Raw genomic sequence first — 13,703 nt, 5'->3', positions numbered from 1 at the left:
TAAGATATAAGCTGTTACACACTGAAAAGACAAACACAAACAAGAGTAGGTACAGTTTTTTTCATTGAACTTTAAACCACTGTGGCAAAAATGGACTGCATTTGGAGAAACAGGAAGAGTCACCCTGTGCTCTTGTCCTCCATGCTTCCTTTCTTGGTTGCATATTGAGGACAAGGCAGGGTTGCTGTACACTGGCTCAGTGGTGGGCCTCTCAGAAGGAGCAGTAAAACTAACCACCAGTGGGAGGTTAAGCTACTCCAGTGTCACTTTGACAACCCACAGTGATGCCGACACACTTCCTCTGCCAAGTTCTGTAGCTGGATCCTGACAAAGACAAAAATGGTTCCCAACTCGTCCATTGGGGTCCGAGTCTCACGCCATGGATGAACAAGCTGAATAAATCATACAAGTATGACCGAGAGTGTGTAGAGCCAGAAAGCCTTAAGGTACAACAGAGTGGGTTCTGAGCTTCTTTCATATTAGCAGACTGCTGGCCGCATGGCTGGGGGAGCTGAGCCCTTCGAAGCGCAGGCTGTTGTGAGAGAAACACTGAATTATGCATCTGAGAAGGGAGGGGAGATTGGCTGCTGGCTCCAATACTACCCCCTCCTCCTTTACCTCCTTTCCCATTCACCGACAGATAGATGAGGGCATCTAGATGAAGTTTCACAGGAGGTCAGCACTGCAGACTCAGGATTGATAGACACTGTGGGGCGTGTCCCTCTTTCTCCTGTTTTCTGCACCATTTCACAGAATTGGGGGAAATGCTACTTTCCGCCCCCTCATCCGACAGAGGGGCGGGTGGGGAAGGTCCTGTCGCCTCTGGCGAAGACGTATGCTCAATGACATGTTGATGACATATCTGGGCCTATGAAATCAGCCGAGGGTGGTTATGAGGTGTACTGCATTGATTTTCAGGGATGAGGACCATCTCCTGCTACACCTTCAATGAGCAATGGGGTCAGAAGGTCACTCTTTTAACCGCTTTCCCTCTGCCTAAAAAAATCAATTCCTTATTAGAACTTCATCACTATCAGAGAAGGAATGGGATAGCGTTAAAATGAAGACAGAAGACATTCACCTATGTCAGATATGATTATAGATGCTCTCTGGTTTCCCTCCTGTTGTTATGGAGGAATTTCAGTGGTTCAGTCTATCTTTCATTAACTGGGCCTTTACTGTTCCTCCTCCTCATTTGAACCTCTTGCTCCGTGTCTCTTGACAGTTCATTGCCAGGCTGTTGGTTCTATTTCTGTCCATTGCCGCAGGCTATACATTCTGCATATTGTGCATGTACAGATGAAACCCACATATGAAACACCTGCTTTCTACACACTGTAAAATATTACATTCAGCATGAGGGTTTTTTGCTCAGTGCATTTCCACTGAAATTTACTACATGGTTTCTTGACTATGGAGAGAAGAAATCACTTCTAAAGCCTGGTGAATTATTGAGAGGGTAAAGTAACCTGCTGGTGTAGCTCAAAGACACCGGTGATTGCTTTGTTGCTTTGCTGTCCTGATTGATCATTGTTTATCCACCCAGGTGCCTTGAAAACCACAGTGTAAACCACAGTCCTGATGTCCTTCACTGCTGCTGCTGTTGGTGAGAACAGTACCTCTGGCTAAACGATGTTCACAGAGACACGCTGTTATAGATGAGGGCAGGTCCCTTAATGGATCCTCCTGACTGTCATAACCAGCCAAGGCCTATGGCAGAAACATCCTCCTGCCGTCAATTTGACTCCTGAAACTAGAGCAGTGGGCCCCTCCCTGTCCCTGTCCTCCAGACTACCTCGCTCCCCCTGACGGATAGCTCGCAGTCAGTGATAAGCTGGCCAAGGCTACTAGAAATCACAAACACACAATAAAAGCAACTAACATTGGAGAGCTGAATGAAAACAGTATAAAACCTTCTATTAAATACCACTAATGCCCATCTTGATACTCTATATTTCACCAAACAATACAACTTTTTGATCTAGATAATCTTACACATCCATAAAGACAAAAGGCCTCCCATTGCATTAATATGGAAAATATCACTACTGAAATAGTGGGTAATTATTCATTCCTACATTGACCCTTCTATTCAATGATTTGTATATGTGTTTGTTGGCATTAACCTCCCATGTGAGATTACGCAAGGTCATAAAGGAGGGGCATCAGGGTACTATACATTATATCAATTTGCCCAGAGATTATTTATGAGCTCCTACAAGCCGTGGCCAATCTGCAGACACAAACAACTAAATGAGTGCATAAATATAAATGGCATGCTCCAGGCTTATGGCAGGAATATACAACACCCTAGGGCTATTGGTCCATTTCTTTTTCTTCCCCCACCTTAAGCTCTGAGATGTGTACATATATATGGAATAAAGGTAGAGGAGGGGGGCACTGAAGCTTTTTTTCATTGGGGATAGATTTATGATATGGATAGCTAGATGAGGGTAGATCAGCCTGTCGCATCCACAGTGGTAGGGTGTATTTTTCAGAAAGCTTACTGCACAATAGCCGTAGAATGCATTACGTGCCTTTCCTTGCCCCATGTAGCTCGTCTCATCTGACATACAGTGGTGACTGAGCTGATGCATGGCATGCAGTCATCATGAAAATATGTTTCATAATTTTCTGCATCTTGCTAGACCATAAATCACTGCACTTAGCTGCCGGTATGAAACATCAAAGAAGGACTGCAAGAGGAGCAAGAGATACATGCAACATGAAAACATACACAGCCTCAAAGTTCTGATGCTTTTCCTACTCAGGACATACACACTCCTTTTCTCCACCTGCCTTTGCCCGTCTCCTGTCACAGTATTTGTCTCGTTGGCTGCTGGAGCCCTAGCAAGTTCCTCTGAGTTCCTCTTGGCAAAGGTTGTTACCATTTCACAACGCTGACCTTGACCTGGCTGTTGTTTGAAGAGCTGTGGAGCACGCTCTGTAGCTCAGGTGAGAAGGGAGGGGAGAGTGGGTGATGGGTTAGATGACTGGAGGGGGAGATGGAGTACCAAGTTCTAACAGGTTTTCCTGATGCATAACAAAGTCCCAAAAGGCTGGGATTCAATAGCATCCACCACAACCTTTGGGATTCAAATCATTGCAGGCATTCACTGAATATGATTATCTCCTTGTGCTTGAGATGAATCTGTGTCCTTTTCAGTGAACGCCTTTATCGGCCTGACTCCCCATCTGTCCACCTTCTCTACCTTGCTCCATTTTTGTCTGGTTTTGTGAGATTTGGATATGAGTGTATTTGTGATGATTGTAGTCAAAACTTTCAATATGCACATCATCCCCTTCACCTTTCTGTCACATTTCACTCCATATTTCCCCATCTCCCTTTGTCCTATGCCCCTCTCCACCTCTCCATATCAGAGGCCACAGGGCTTCTCTGCTTCTCTCCTTTCCCTGTCTCGCGTCATCTCGTGACTTAGACTGTTGTGTCCTGCAAAAAGTTTACCAGTTCGTATTGTTGAGAAATGACTGATGATTCATTTTTCATGTGGGGCATTAAAAATTCAAAAGATCCGTTCCCCTTCTTTATTCTGAGACTCAAGGAAAAAAAACAAGCCTCAATAATGGATGAGAGAAAGGTTTGCTAAGAAAAGAGAGCCAGTGTGGTGCGATTGAGCTGAGGGGAGAGAGAGAGTGAGAAGGGATATGGAGGGAGAGACGTACAGATGGACATAGTGGAAAAAATGGACACAGATTCAGAGAAAAAAGGAGTTACTATCCAGTGGTTTTGATGGACAGGGAGAGGAAGAAGGAGCATCTAAATGTGTGGAGGGAGATCTGACCTGGTGTGGTGAAACATTTCTCTTCCGCGTGTAACCTTTGTCCATGGTTATACACATATCTGGCTGCTCCTGGTCCTCTGCTCTTAGTCAGTCACGCACAGCAAACACAGCCTGGCCTGTCTCAAAATGCCAAACATTCAATACACACACGTATGCACACACAGACACACACAGACACACGCAGGGCTCTCATCACCTCATTGCCACAGGGCATATATTTGTCACTATAAACAAACATTCATTGCTCAAGAGCATTTTTGTGATAGAAAAATGTTAAACTACTTAAAAATGTTTAACATTCCTGAAGGCTCAGTGCAGCTACTGTGAGAACCTTGTTGGACAGTGTTAACAAGTCGACGATGCCACGTAGAGCACTGGCCAACCTTAAAAGTTGTTTCACAGGATTTCATTTCTGTGGAAGGCACAGATTATCACAGGCAATGAATTTCACATCCCAGAGCACAAAAAGGTTCACAAAATTAGGTATTATTAAATAGTCGAGTATGAGTTATGCACTCCTCAGTGTGCAGTGTCTGAGCTATTTCTAATAACATTTCACATTAATGTATATAAAATATGATTAGTCTCAAGTTTCAAGTTTCAAATGCCATGCTCACATTCTCTTCACTTAACTGCCACAATGTGTGCAAAACACATCCCTGGACATTATTATGGTTGCATCAACAGCTAACAAATGACTCCCAATCGTTTTGTGCACTGGCAGAAATAAAATTGACAAAATAAAAATGCTGGACAAGACGCAAAGGAACAGAATATTAGACTCATACATAAAACTGTCACAAAACAGCCTGAAGTGCAGCAAATATATAAAACCAGTTTAGTCACATATAAAATGTATGCCTGTGGAGATGAGTGTTATTTTATAATGTCCCTCTTGCACTCAAATAAACTAGTGCCGCTGGGGTGACCAAGGCCTCTCTCTGGATGCCATCTAGTGGTACATCACAAGACACACATACCTTGTACTTGGTGATTTTGAATAAATTGTAGAGAATTGCATTATCCCAGATATTAAATAAAATTCACTAAGAAAAATTTTGATTAATTGAAATTTGAAAATGTTGTCATAAAATAGGGGAAACAACAACGACAACAATATAAAAAGCATGTGATCTGTCACATTATGATTTTCTGTGCCATTTGAAAGCTCTCACCCCTCCATGAATGAGGGTAGAGCAATTAAAACCAAGTGTGCATATTCTCATGTATGTCCTATATAAAGGTATGTTCTTCTATTTACACTGTTCAGCCAGGATTCAGTGAAGAAGCCATAACTTCACCAAAATACCAGTTTAGCCTAATCCTTTTCAAAAACAAACAAACCCATTCAAATATGTTTGCAAATACTCATATGCGCACATACATACTCAAACTGCACACTCACAAGTGCAAACACACACTCAGATGTTACAAGGCTCATTAATATGGTGCAGGGCGTTATCTGTCTAATGAGAGCAGTGTAAACATGCCAATCAGATGGGAGACAGTGGAGCGTCAGAACTGGAAAAGCAAAGACAGAACAGACTCCACATCCTCCCGAAAAAGCAAAAAAAAAAATCCCAGAAGGCAGTTGAGAAGATTGTACAACCATCAACACATTGTACACTGGTAAATGTCATGATATGAACATAGTCAGCTCATTAAGGGATAAGCCTGGAAGTATTTTGTATTTTTCTTATTGTCAATAAATCCCATGTAAAGACCGAAACCAACAATTTGTTAGTCTCTCTCTCAGTACTTCCCTATCCTGTCTGTGGCACTCAGTCCCAGGCACATTCATTCATTCCAAGTATAGCTGTAAATCTTTAAAAATAGGTAACAAATGTATACTTTCATTTTTTTAAGCCTAAATAATTAACCTAAAACAGCTGGGCACAGTAGATTGTAGAGTAAATTGTGAATTTGTTGGGGACTATTTTCTGTTGTGAATTTGGTGAACTAGTTTCTCCAGCAGCAGAACAATGTATGTGGGATCAACTAAAACTACAGTGCTTGTGTTTATTGTAATAAAGGGCCATGGCAACCTGTGCAATGATGTGGCTTTTAGAGTTTTTAGACAACAATGGATGTGAATGGCACAGAGGAATAAGCTATATCAGGCAGTAGATACACAGACAATACGTAATATAAGGATCAAATCACTGTTGGTTGTGGTCTTTTGATGGGATTTCTTGACAATACGAAAAATGTAGAATATGACCTGAGTTTAATTTCTTGTATAGCAAAGTCAGAATAATTAGAATAATATTTTTCTTGTTCTAAATGCTTTTGAGTCAACTTCATTGGATTTCTCACTTTGCCAAAAATGCCAAGACTTTGCCCGGAACTATTTTTCTATAAGAGATGCTAAGTAGACTTTGTCTCTTCAGGCTTTCAAAACATTGCAGATAATTCTACTAAACTGTAGATGGCCTCAACACTCACAAACATTGAGAGACATGCACACACACACATTTCCTCTCTATAATCAACAAATTCCGACACCAGCCAGCATCAGACAACACAGTACTCCCGCCACTATTCAACAACCCCTCTCATTGTGTTGATTTTGTTCTCTCTCCAGCTTTCATTTGGGTGTTTTATCTTTTGTTTACTGGTGGGTTTTATTCTCAGTGGCTCAGGGAAGCAAAGTGTTGGCAGTAGCTCAGTTTGATCTGCAGTCGTGGATGAAAAGCGCCAGTGGGGGAAAACAAGGGTATTTTGGAAATATAAAAAACACTGCCATGTAATTACAATGAAAATACATAAATATGAGTCCTCCTGACAGCGAGGGAAAGTGCCAGTGTCAGCATTGTGATGGTAAACAGTCTGCGAGGGAGTGTTTGTGTGACACAGTGGGGGTCACCTCTACAATAGACAAGCCTGAGTTTCAACTGGGAAATAAAAAGTCCGGAAACTTCCTCACAATCCAAACAGCCCTTTCAGGCGTTGAGGCTGTGAGTCGGCACTCAGCAGGCTGGTGGTGATTTAGCATCAACAACACCACAAGACAATTTTGATGTTGAAGGGAAAAAAAGAAAAACAAAGCACAGAGGACTAGGATTTGCCAAAGAATTTCAATGAATGGTTTTACTCATAGAGCAGATAAAAGCAAGGCTGATTTGATTACTATAGGCTAAAATAAAAGACAAGATGACCATCAACACTTTGTATGTTTGCCAGATTTAATGTCTTTGGACCTCTCAATCACAAATGAAAACAAATTTGATTGTAAATCAGGGCTGAAGGATTTGACTTAAAGTCTATATAATAAATTCCCACATTTAACTCAGTACCAAAGGAATAACTTTTTGTATTATGTCTTTAGTTGTTATATTTGTAAAATTAAAAGTAAAAGTAAATTTGTTCAAAATTATTGAACAAAATGCCAAATATTCTCTAGTTTGAGCTCCTAAAAATGAGAGGATTTGCTGCTTTTCTTTGTCATATATCATCATAAACTAATTATCTTTTGTAAAACAAGCCATTTGAAGATGTCCCCTTGGGTTCTGGGAAGTTATGATGGGTATTGTTTTCACTATTTTTCAGCATGTCATAGACTAAATGATTCAAACAATTTACAGATTAATCAATAAAAATAATAGGTGGTTGCAGCCCTCAACTGATTGATCTTTTCTAACAATTCTTTGCTGCTATGTTTTCATGTTATGTTAATTTGAAAATGTTTGCATTATGGACTGTTGGGTAGATAAACCAAGATGTGAAGATATGACCTTGGGCTCTGATAAGCTATTTTGTTGACTTCTCAGAGACTGAACAATTAATTTAATAATCAGAAAACAATTGACAGATTAATCAAAAGAGAAAGTTATTTGTTTCTCCCCTAGTTGAATGAACTTTTGGTTAAATGCCTTATTAGTTTATTTTAATTTCATTAGTTATTTTAGCTCTCTCAGTTTAATCATAAGGAATTCCAACTATGAATTTCATGAAAATTGAGGTATGAGTAAAGGTAGGTCTACAATTCAGTGAATTTGGTTTACTGTTGAAATTGAGACTTCCTGTCCAGCAAGTTGATTTGATGTCCTCCGAGTGAATTAAATACAAATCAACAGATGGCCAAGCCCACATGGTTCTGCTGTCCACCATCACAGAGCACAAATTTAGTCCTAGCAAAGGGTTTATGTGATGGAGTGGGCCTGTGATATGTGATTGCAGCATGGCAGCAAGATATCATAAACAGGCACTATTCCCAGCACAAAGAAGATAAGACACATTTTTGGCCACATTAAAAAAGTTTTAAAAAGTACGTAGCAGGAGAAATACTCATTAGAAACACTGAGGGACACAGAGAGAGATCAGCAAACTGAGGGAGAGAGAAAGATGGGAGACGCTTATCGAGAATGGCAACATTGCGGATCAACATTTCAAAAAGGACTGTGCAGTCCCAAATCACGACTCAACATCTAGTCAACACTGTTATGTGCACACATAAAGACAAGCAGTTACACAAGCACATGCACACAAGCACATGCACACAGGCATATACGCGTGTAGTGTGCCCAGAAAACAACAACCTCCCAACGACCCATGCTTATCTCAACACACCCAGGCTTTCTCTCTTTGGCATTCACTCCCTCTTTTCTCTCAAACATACTAACATATGCACAAACACACACACAGACACGCACGCGAGCACAAACACACACACACACACACACACACACACAGACAGGCACACACACACACACACACAAGCCTATCTTTCATCCCAAAATTCATGGAGGCAAATCTCTCTCATCCGCTACCAACCATTCTTTCTCCTCAACTCTTGCAGGCACTGTTCCCTCTTCTGTCCCTGCATTGCCTCTCAAATCTCCCCATTTTTCTGGCAAACACTGACCAATTCACTGTCATAGCCCACTCTGCATCCTTCCCTTTTCTCTGCCTTTCTCTCAGTCCAGTGGCTTTTTTGTCCTGAAATAATCTACTTCAACTGAGGAAGCCCCAAGCGAATGTGACAATTCTTTTCTCATTAGCCAAAACCAGGCAAGACCAACTCAGTAGGTATCCTATGGCACAGGTTTGTAGGGTTACAGCTTAGACAGGTGTGGTGAAAAGGATCGCAAATCATGTTAAATTATGGTATATAGTAATTTAGTAACAACTTCCACTGGTTACACTATCATTATCCACTCTGTCACTGGTCATCATCATGCAGTACAACAGAAAAGCTCAAGCTGGTTCCGAAATAATTTCTTTATTCTGTCCTCATATCATTCTGCACAGCAGCAGGCTTAGTGGGGGTTATGTTGCAGAGGGAGAGAGCATGAGAGGCATGGCCTTCACATCTGGGCCACGACTCACAAAGGGATCAGATGATAGATTACAAGAGATTAGTGACATCATAAACCATCTTCCAAAGCATTTTGGCCTTTCTTCAAGAACAGCAAACTAGACTTAAAAACACTATTGCATTATGGGATACAATTAATATTTGTGACACGCTATATTTATAGCAACAACAAATATTTATGTGTTTGATATCTCTGGCAATACTATACAAGAGAGTGAGTCATCCTTAGATCCATCCTCTAGCCCGCCTGTACCACACTCTAATGTTAGGCTATACTGATCCTTGGTGGTCAGATGAGGTACTACAACTACTATAAGTCAAGCAGGGTTTTCTGTGGAAAATATCAATGATCCTAGCAAGCTTTAACAAAAAAGCCTGGTTTGCCTCATTGATCAAAATGTGTGTATTAAAACAAGTAATATGTCAATGTGCAAAATCTAAAATCAATCATTAAATGAGTAATAATCTAAAAATGTAAATTTGACATCTGCCCACCACTTGTAGATTCCTTTGTAAATTCATTGTAGGTTTATTATGCCACAGTAGGATAGCACCATCTCCAGGTAAATGAGAGAACAATCTCTGACTAACTGTTCATATCAAATCAGCATCAAGCAGGAACAAAGTAGCTTGTACACTAGATAAGTAGATACATCTGCAGTGAAAGACCTGTGATTTGAGCTGAAACAATTAGTCGAACAGTTACTTACAATCGGCTGAATAGCAGATGAGTTTTACAACTAGTTGAATAGTACATCGACAGAAAGCAAATAAATGCCAAAAGTTTTCTGGGTTCGGCTTTTCAAATGTGAATATTCTCTGGTTTAATTCATTATTTTTCTTTCTTTATTGTATGACACTGAATATTTTCATGTCAGATTTTTGCGCTGTTGGTGGGACATTTAAAGATGTGACATTTCGTGACCAAACAATTAACAAATAGATTGAGAACATAACCAGTAGATTTATCAATAATAAAAATAAGTATTAATTTGCAGCGCTACTTGTGATATTAGAATTACCTGCCGCCTTTTTGAGTTTCATCCACTAGTCCAATAAAATAGGCCATCATCAATGAGCACAATTTGTTCTTTTAACCTTAAATTAATGTCATCGTTATATCAATACATTACATAAATAAGACAGGATGAGATAGCAGAGCAAGTATGATAAGGGATTGTTTTAATTTAACTAGTAGACACTTAGATGGATAGATGGTTTAACAACATATGTGACACTCAGGAGGAGTCAAGTCTCAAGTATAAGCTGGATATCAATGAGGAATGTTTCTAAAAGGAGCTCTCCGCAAAGGGGGAGAGCTGGACTAAGAGAACACAAAAAAAATGACCTGGAGGTCATGTAGTTTCAAAAACATGTAGTTTGCAAAAACATAAATAGGAGAGCAAGGCAAAAGACAGAAAACATCAAAAGCCTGTGGTTCAAAGCATTCAGCTTCAGGGAAGCTCCTTCAGCTGATCATTTTGCTTTGGAATAATGGCTCACTGGATCCTAGCAGACTGTTTCTGAATTGGCTTTTAAAAGATAATTAAAAGTTTAGTGTGATTTCATGAGCTCACCTTAGAGAATAAAAAAAAAAACCGTCCAGTGGCATAGTGGTTAAGGTGGAAGTTCGATTCCAGCTGGGGACCTTTGTTGCATGTTGTAGCTCTGTCTCTCCCAAACTTTCTCTCTCTCCACTGTCACTGTTATCAAAAAGACAAAAAAAAGGAAAAACATCTATAAAATCAAAAATAATACAAGTCGCTAACAAAAGCCAAGTAACGCTTATGAGACATTTCTGTTGAGATTCAGCAATATCAATGTGCAAGGCCTTGATTTATGGTGGTCAGGCATTATACTTCAAGGTGAAACTTGACCTGGACAGAAATAAGACATAGCTTATTGTGCCGTTTTGCATTATGCTATAGCTAATAGCTACACAACTCAAAGTGGTTTAGCTTGCATCAGTGTATAATGTACAATGTTAATTTTTACTTTGCATCGCATGGAAACCGCAGGTGTTATGAACACAGAAGTAATAAACTTTGGGAACAGAGCCAGCATTAATTACACCAATTAATCACACCTGTGATCTTAAATAGCTTACGTTAACTAGCTAGCTAGATGAACTGTTAGCCCCGTTCAGCTGCAAAAATGAGCAATTAAAATTCTGGTTTTAAAAACATTTTTCAAGGATTATTTGGTCCGACATTAGTCTATAATAAGCTTGCCCCTACTTCACTTCATATAAACATATGCAACTACATTTCAAAACATTTTGTAGTGTTGTACTGTACACTTTGGAGTCACTAGCTAACCTTACAAGCCAAACTTTAAAACACCAGATTTGACAGCCTACCTCGGTTTTTAAGATATTTTTGGATTCCTCAAACACTTTTCTATCAACCTAGGACAAAGAAATGTTTTTGGTCTGCACAGTAATGAAAAAGTAATGTTAGCTTTTTCCTCCAAGCTTCAGTTGCTGCTAAAAGCTGTATTTGCGTCAGAAATGCAGCTATTTGCGTCATTCTGCAAACATGCTACAGGCACGTTTTAGACTTTTAGCGTCTTTATCATAACTCAAAATTACAAAACAGGATAATTTGTCCTCTGTCCTTCAAAATGTCCTCCAGCTGTCCCTCTGCTCTCGAACTATTAGTCCCAAACAATCATCTCACTACAGCATCTGCTGAGCAGACCAGACTAATTAATCAATCCCCAAACTGAATATTAAACAAACACTCATGAATTATTTGACATAAAATGAGAAGATCAGCAATATGTGAATAGACTAACGAATTCAAGCTACTCAGCAGTTAATTAATGGCAAATATGGAAAACAGTTAAGAGTTAAATCAACATCAGGATCAATACATTAAACCACACTACAGTAACATTAGCAAACATTACTCATAAACTGGGCTGTTACTTGGTTATTTTCTATTTTTAAAGTAAACTAAAGAAAAAACGGTGGGTAGAAAAATCACCAACCCTATAAAGTGTAACGCATTACACTTAATGTAATGTCTTATGTCACGTATAAAGTTGATTTAGAACAGCAAACAAGCTCTACACCATAGGTGTCCGGTTAAACTGTCCAGTTACTAAAAGCTAATACACATCTTCCTACCAATCAGAATCCAGAATTTTCAGTGGTCATGCTATAATTTAATATAAAATGTACGTCTCACAGTGTTAAACTATATGCCTATACATTACATCATGGTTGGATTATTTTGGTGAACTGTTATTGCCTTAGTATAAACTAATTACACCATTACACGTTTGCACAATCTTCCCTGTAGCTTTAAATTTTTTTCTTTTTTTGCAGTCAAGTGCAAACCAAGACTCCCAGTGACCCTTTAAATGTTCACCATTTGTTTTTATTTATGCTCAATTTGTGTAATTTCATTTACTGCATTTATTTTGGAATATGCAGCACTGAAGCACAATGTCTGCTGAAATAATAGGGGCTTTAGGAATCCTTCTTGACATCCTGTCATGTCAAGGGACCTGTGTTAAATCTCATGTCATGTACAGTAGAGGGTTTCCTTTACAAGACTGATAGGGGCCTATAATGCATTGTTTGCCACCCACCCTCCACTCCCCTCTTACAATGGGTACATCCAGCAACAGTCAGAAGTGATCCTGTGTACTTGTTGAAAAATTGGAGCTCTTTGTTGTTTATGGTTTAATCATTTTTACACACCTATAGTACAGCGAAAACAGTGTTCAGATGTGTGACTTCTTGCAAAGATCGATTTTATACTCAGAGCAGGCAGCAGAGGAGTTGTTTGTTGTCACTGTGTTCCCCTTTGCAACAAATGAACAAAGGCACAACTCAAAAAAAGAATCACTCCTCTTACTACTGGTCCTTGACCCCGGCACCACCTCATGTTTTCTCCTTATTTACATACAGTACGAGAGAGGGGCAGAAAATTAGAAGCACCTCTCAATACCATACTGTATGGCCTCAAAATGACAATTAAGTTGAATCAACACTTCTCTGGCACAGAGACAGCATAACTGGACATAAGTTTCACAAGGATTAAATGCAGAGCTGTGTGTACTTGACTGTATTAGCCTATATTGTACATGTGTAATTAAACACTATTGGTGTAAGATTACATAATGCCTCAAATTAAATATGGGGAATTCATTTTTAAATACAATGTTAGAGCCTCTGTATGCTGCTTGTTACTTCATACTGAGGTATTTGTATCTCACTTCTCTTTAAAAACAGATACAGTAAAACCATGTAGGCTACTCCTTTCTTCTAGTTTTCAATCTTATTTACAAAAATACTCCCCCATTAGAGTGATTAATGTGTTATGAAATGTCTCTGGCATTAATACAAAGGTCTGGATTAGGCATATTAATATATTATATATATCATACATTTGTGTGGTGTATGATGCATGTTGATTGCTCATTGTTTATATGCACTTCACTTAAAGGGTTGTACACATTTTACATTTTTAGAAATAAACCAGATAGTACAGGAAACATCTATTTCAGTGTAGTGACACCACTGGTGTCATATTGCTTCCTCTCACTCTGATGAATAGACTCCAGTACATCAG

This window comes from Seriola dumerili, unplaced genomic scaffold (assembly GCF_002260705.1).
Source record: "Seriola dumerili isolate Sdu_G_001 unplaced genomic scaffold, Sdu_1.0 BDQW01000242.1, whole genome shotgun sequence".
NCBI lineage: Eukaryota > Metazoa > Chordata > Actinopteri > Carangiformes > Carangidae > Seriola > Seriola dumerili.
This window is presented reverse-complemented; position numbering follows the sequence as displayed.